The sequence below is a fragment of the Gorilla gorilla genome, chromosome 9, assembly GCF_029281585.2.
Source record: "Gorilla gorilla gorilla isolate KB3781 chromosome 9, NHGRI_mGorGor1-v2.1_pri, whole genome shotgun sequence".
NCBI lineage: Eukaryota > Metazoa > Chordata > Mammalia > Primates > Hominidae > Gorilla > Gorilla gorilla.
This window is the reverse complement of record NC_073233.2, coordinates 100,832,207-100,839,147: the sequence shown is the minus strand read 5'-3', so window position 1 is coordinate 100,839,147 and position 6,941 is coordinate 100,832,207. Positions and strand designations below refer to the sequence as shown.

The following is a 6,941-nucleotide window of genomic DNA, read 5'->3' as shown; positions in this document are numbered from 1 at the left end:
CAATACAAGACAGTAGAGAAAATAGTAGTATCTACAATAGTAGATACCAGTTATTGATCATTACCATGTGCTAAGCCCCATGCCTGCACGACCTCATCTAATTCTTATGCTAAGCAGGAAGTCAGTTTCATTCCTAGTTTGCAGAGGAAGTTCAGAGATACTAAGTTTACACAGTTAGTAAATAGAGAAAGCAAGATTTAGACCTAGGTGTATCTGACTTGAAAGTGAACTTGTCTTATATACTGTATTTAATTTGCCTTTGTGCTGTTTCAGGGGCTGAAACTCTGCATGGTATTCCAGTAGTTCCCCCTTATATGTGGGGGATATGTCCAAGACCCCCAGTGGATGTCTGAAACCTTGGATGGTACAGTTACCAACCCTATGCATTATATGTACTGTATTTTTCTCTACATATGTACCTATGATAGAGTTTAATTTATAAATTAGGTACAGTAAGATTAATAACAACAATTAACAAAATAGAACAATTTAAACAATATACTATAATAAAAGTTATATAAATATATTCTCTCTGTCTCTTTCAAAATATCCTATTGTATTATGCTGCAGGTAACTGAAATCAGAGAAAACAAAATCTCAGATAAATGGGGATTACTGTATAATGTCTTGGTAAAACTGGGGAATTTTAGTCCCAAAGAGGACAGTGACCAGCTAATTTCTACCATGCAGATAGGCTGCAGAGTAAGGAAGGAACCTAGATTTGAACAACGAAGCCTTCTGGGAGCTGCAGGGAGGGGCTCAAGCCTGGCTTTGGGAGAAGGGAGAATATCTTGACAGAGGAGTGTTCCCCATCCTCATGGCTATGTGCTCTAATTAGCACAGTGGCCTTGCCTCCCTCTCTTCCCATCGCCCTTTCTAAATATGTCCAATGCACTCAACTGTTCTGCCTGCCTCAGGCTCCATCACCTCCCTCCAGGACTCCTGCATGGGCCCCTAAAGGGCTCCCTGCCTCCAGTCTCAGTTGCCACTGAGCTCCTTACCATACAGCCAAGATATTACAATTTACCCCTGTGGGCAGTACTAGTAATCAAGAGGCCTGGAGAGGTGGCTCATGCCTATAATCCTAGCGATTTGGGAGGCCAAGGCTATAGTGAGCTATGATCATGCCACTGCATTTTGGCAACAAAGCGAGACCCTATCTCTAAATAAATGAATAAATAAATAAAAAGAGTAATCAGAAAATTTAAGCAAAGGGATTATATAATTAGATTTACAGTGTAGGAAAATTAAACCTGAGGAGTTCATGCATTATGATCCTCCCTTTTCCCCTCACCTCTTTAGCCAATACTTTCTCCCACCATTTCCTGCCCTCCAGGCAAAAAGAGCGCAGGACTCCACCTCGGATTCTTCTGCCTGGCAAGCACCTCCTCCCATGTGGGCCCTGAGGTGCTGTCTCATCTTGAAGACCAGATACAGCTTCTCCTCTCTGAAGGTGTCCTCACCTCCCCATATACATGGGAATCTCCCCAGTGTGCCCCTTTTGCAGCCCTCATTCATTACACGGAAATAGCTCCTTTGTGTCATCTGTTTCCCCTACCAGAGTGGGAACCCCCTCAAAGACAGGTGCTGTGTCACTCATATTTGCATCCACAGTTCCCAGGGCAGAGCCAAGCAGTGGTTGCATTCTTCACATGGAATCCTACATTGTTAACCGCAGGGCTTCCGCCAGGACCTCATGGTGCATCTCCACAGATTTAACCTCAGTGGTGACATTGCTAGGGGCAAATGTGACCACTATCCCGAATTTGAAAAAGCCACCCTCCACACGGCCCACTGGCACACTGCCAATGCCTGTTAAACCCAGGAAGGGAAGTCAGTCCCAGACACACCCAGTGAGAACTGGCTTCCTGGGAGGCCCCTTGGCTTTTGAGTTCAAGGACAAAGGACCACCTGTGGAATTGGTAGAAAGCACTAGATGGATCTCTGACTGTTTAAAACTGTGTAGTGGATAGCTTGGAAATGCTAGGTGCTTTTCCACTTTATCCTTGCTCAGGAAAGAGGTGGAGTCAGGATTTGAATCCTGGCAATCATATGCCTGTGGACTCCCTAGGGGATTCAATTAAGGATCAACTCCAGAATCCCTAACGGAGTAGCCTACCCTCAGCTCCACTCAGGCCTGGGTCACCTCCCATCTTGTACACATCTTGCAGGGGCAGCCTCAGGGGATTGTCGACCCTGCGCGTTGTTGGGAGGATGGAGTTCAAAGCTTCCAGCAGAGTCACCCCCATGGCGTTCCCCTCCTTCCACTCTACCTTCCAGCACTTGAACCAAGGCATCTTCGGGATGTCGAGGGGAGGTGAGTCCGGGGTGTGGTCCGCTCGCCTCCACCCCGGCTGTCCCTGCCGACCCGCGCCACACTCGCGTCAGTGCTGGGCTCCAGCATGCTGTCGCGGTGCCAGCTCGAGATGGGCTGAAGGCCAGGCAGCCAGTTGTAGCCGATCTTCTTGATGCAGGCGCTTACTTCCTTGGTGATCACCTGGAGGCGCGAGCAGCTGTAGGCGGGCTCGGTGGAGTCAATTTCGTTGAAGATCACGATGAGCTGCGTGACGCCCCGCACGTTGGCCAGCAGCGCGAGCTCGTGGGTCTGCGGGTTCTTGAAGATGCCGGCCTCCGCCCAGCCGCCTGCCACGAAGAGCACCGCGCAGTCGGCCTGCACCGCGGGGATACACAAACACACGGGGTTGCGGGAGGGGCCATCGGACTGACTTTGGGAGGTTCCGAATCCCATTGTAAAGCTGGGGAACGCCCTCCAGAACTCAGATGGCCAAATGGGATTCATGGACCACTCTGGCTGCGGTGCATGGGGGTCCTGCTTCCCAGTTCCTCTCATTTAATCTCATCTAAATCAGCTTCTAGTCCCTTCTTTCTGGACCAACTGATCTACTAGTCTGAGTGTAAGAAAACCTGGTCCCTGTAGGCCCCCCCAGGACAACAGGATCTGAGCTTCATGAGAGTGATGGGACTTTCAGTCCTGTCCTCCCGAATTCTTTCAGGATTGATGGATGATGGCCATGGGTGAGGAAAAGGCTTACAAGCCTTATGATACCTTCCTTCTCCAAGCTTCAGAAATAAATCTTGAGTTTCCCCCTATATAGGAATGTTTCTGAAGGCATGGACTGCTTTACCTGGGAAGTGCCCCTGATCATGGTCATGATGAAGTCTCTGTGGCCTGGAGCATCGATGATAATGCTGTAGTATGTGCTAGTCTTGAACTTCCACAGGGAGATATCAATGGTGATCCTGCGTTCTCTCTCTGCCCTCAGCTTGTCCAACACCCAGGCATACTTGAAGGAGCCCTCGCCCACCTGGGAAGGGGTGGAAGAATAAATGCACTGATGGAAGCAGATAGATCTACCTCGGACAGCAGCATTTTAGGCTTGCAGAGTGCATGGTTTTCTGTACTCTGCAGCTAGAACTACCCACAAGAAAGAGCCTTCCCCTCCACACACTTCCAGACACAGAGGGAGCCTAACCTGTGCCGGCTCCTTTTCAAACTTCTCAATGATTCTCTTGTCAATGCCCTCACATTTGTGAAAGGCCCAGTGATGGTGGACTTGCCAGAGTCCTCATGGCCAATGATGATGATATTGATAAAGGCCTTCTCTTTGCTCATGGCAGTAGGTTTACTAGAATAACTGCCGGTCAAGACAGCCAGGTGGTGAGACTAGATTATTCCAGGCCTGTCTTCTTCTATTCCCTCTTACGGAATAATTAATTTATGTTTTTTATCTTATTTTCAGATCCTTTTCCTTCCCGTCTCCACATGTCCAGAAGTTTGGTCCCCATAAAATTACAGTGGGCTGGGCACAGTTGCTCTCGCCTGTAATCTCAGCACTTTGGGAGCCTGAAGCAGGAGAATCACTTGAACTTAGGAAAAGAAGGCCAGCCTGGGCAATATGATTTAACCCATCTCTACAAAAAATTAAAAATAGAGAAAAGAAAAATTAGCCAGACACAGTAGTGTGCACCTGAGGGGGCTGAAGTGGGAGAATCACTTGAGCCTGGGAAGCAGAGGTTGCGGTGTGCCGAGATCACATGACTGCACTCCATTCTGGGTGACAGAGTGAAACACTGTATCAAAAAAGTAAAAAAAAAAAAAAAAAAAAAAAAAAAGGGTTTCTGCTTAATTCTGCAAGATTTGGGAAAAAAAAGTATATTCAGCCTCACCCACCCTCCCTTTATCCAATCACCCAATCAGTCAAGGAAGAAGTCTCTGACATTGGGCCTAAGGGTAAGGAGTGGCATTTTTTAAGCTGAACAGGTTCTCATTTCAGATTTGGTGAGAACCAGAAGGAGGGGCAGTGCAGGTAGGGCTGGGCTCATAAAAGCAGGAGGCAACGAGTTCACTCTGTTGACAGTTGCTGTGGTTCTTGTTGATCTCTGGATCAGTTCTGCTGCTTCTTTTTTAGAAGTGAGGACTTAAAGGGGCAAGCTGCAGACTACAGAGGGTCAGGATCTCTTGTACTAGAAATGGGTCAGAGGTGAGGGGATAGAAGTTGATTGGATGAACAGGGGCTGTCTAAGCTCCCAGTGGTCAGGGGATGGCCAATGCAGGAGAAAGGTCAGGGTCAGGACTGCTTGGAAGTACCCGATATAGCCAAGGAATTAGTCCAGGATATGTGAGCCTGGGCAAATCAGTTTTACTTTTCAGTTTAACCTTTCATGTCCCTGGCTCTGAGCTAGGCACTAAAGTGGGAAGAGGCAATGCAGGAGCGGTGGTAGGAGGCTGCCCCTGCAAAATGTGTGCAAGATGGCAGGTGACCCAGGCCTGAGTGGAGCTGAGGGTAGACTACTCTGTCAGGGATTCTGTAATTGATCCTTAATTGAATCCCCTAGGGAGTCCACAGGAGTATGATTGCCAGGATTCAAATCCTGACTCCACCTCTTCCCTGAGCAAGGATTAAGTGGAAAAGCACCTAGCATTTCCAAGCTATCCACTACACAGTTTTAAACAGTCAGAGATCCATCTAGTGCTTTCTCCCAATTCCATAGGTGGTCCTTTGTCCTTGAACTCAAAAGCCAAGGGGCCTCCCAGGAAGCCAGTTATTGCTGGGTGTGTCTGGGACTGACTTCCCTTCCCGGGTTGAACAGGCATTGGCAGTGTGCCAGTGGGCCATGTGGAGAGTGGCTTTTTGAAATTCGGGATAGTGGTCACATTTGCCCCTAGCAATGTCACCACTGAGGTTAAATCTGTGGAGATGCACCATGAGGCCCTGGCGGAAGCCCTTTCAGGTAACAACGTAGGATTCCATGTGAAGAATGTGTCTGTGAAGGACATTTGGCAGGGGAATGTGGCTGGAGACAGCAGGAATGATCCCTCCCATAGAGGCTGACAGTTTTGTGGCACAGGTAAGCCCCAGGGAGCAAAGGGTCTTGGGCCTGGTGCAGGTGGGAGTGCTTCAGGATTAGTCCTGATTTACACTGAGGCCACAGGTTTTGCTGCCATCTATCTAATTCCACCCTGCTGCCCCACCAGGTGATTGCCCTGAACCACTCTGGGCAGATCCATGCCAGGTACTCCCCCATGCTGGACTGTCATACAGCCCAAGTCTCCTGCAAAGTTTGCCCAACTGAGGGAAAAGATTGACCGGCACTCTGTCAAGAAACTGGAGGAGAACCCCAAGGCTCTGAAGGTGGGGGATGCAGCCATTGTGCAGATGGTCCCTGGCAAGGCTATGTGTGTGGAGACCTTCTCTGAATACCCACCTCTAGGTGAGCCAGGAATAGTGCTACTAAGTCATGACAGGAAAGCACAGTCTCCATTCTGTAACTGAGGTCAGGGCAGCGGCTAAGGAGCATTTCCTTCTGGGCCACTTTCCAGGCATGTCATTCTTCCATTTCTCTTCCAGGCTGTTTTGCAGTGTGGGACATGAGACAAGCAGAAGCTGTTAGGGTCATCAAGGCTGTGGACAAGAAGTCCTCCACTGCTGGCAAGGTCACCAAGTCTGCAGCAAAAGCCAGCAAGAAATGAAGCCCACCCTCCTCTCTGCAGTGCCCTCAGCTCCCCCTCCCCCCCCCAATAACTAAACATTCAATGAATGTATGTATTTCCTAAATAAAGTGGATAAAACTTGACTAGCTGCCCTGGTTTCTTTCAAAGAAGAAAGCATGGGTAGATGGAGAACTTCTAGGCAGGATAATTATTATTTAAAGCCCATAGGCTTCCCAGGGTCATAAAACAATTCAGGGTTGTCTACCTCATTCTCATACCGAGGGTATCATTCCAACCTCTCTCCCATTTCCCTCCCTCTGTGGTGTCTCCTCCCTATAAAGTAGGTGGATGGTTTTGAGGTGTGAAAAGCATACTCATAACAGCACTGGGGTAGGATCTTAGTGCCAATAGATTGGTCCAACTCTATGGTATGATTTTTGGTATAACCATCATTCAGTACTGAAGGTTATTCAGCTAATGCAGTGAGGTGGAGACTCTAACTAGCTCATTTAGAACTTGGGCTCAGAAGCTGGTGCCCAACATGTTAAATTTAAGTTAGGTTAATATGCCTAGAGGGTAAGGAATGAACAGTTGCGGTTCTTACAACCTTTGATCTTGTTGTTGTCAATTAATGGGTGCAACAGGATAACTTTTCATGGAGCTTACTAAGCTAAATTATGTGCTCATTCAGCATATCCTGGGAGACAGGACCCAGGGTCTGCCTGCAATGTGTTCTTAACCCATTCGTCCATCAAATATTGGCACTTACCATGCGCCAGATGCTGTTCTGATCCCATGTACTTATTGAGTGGGTGGAGACAGAAGGCAAATATCAGGTGATAGTGTATGAAGAAAATAAGCAAAGAAAATAGTAGAGATGGGGAGCAGACCATGAAGAATGGAAAGTATGGAGACAAATGGAGTCTACAACAATAATCCAAGCAAGATGATGACTTGGACCAGAGGAGTAGTCATGGAGTTAAATGGT

General features: G+C 48.0%; 2 pseudogenes; one reads left to right on the top strand and one right to left on the bottom strand.

Moving 5' to 3' along the window:
* Nucleotides 1–1,592: 1,592 nt before the first annotated feature.
* LOC101132120 (elongation factor 1-alpha 2-like) lies at nucleotides 1,593–3,634 on the bottom strand (annotated as a pseudogene).
* A 565-nt stretch (nucleotides 3,635–4,199) lies between these two features.
* LOC129525475 (elongation factor 1-alpha, oocyte form-like) lies at nucleotides 4,200–6,027 on the top strand (annotated as a pseudogene).
* Nucleotides 6,028–6,941: the final 914 nt, after the last annotated feature.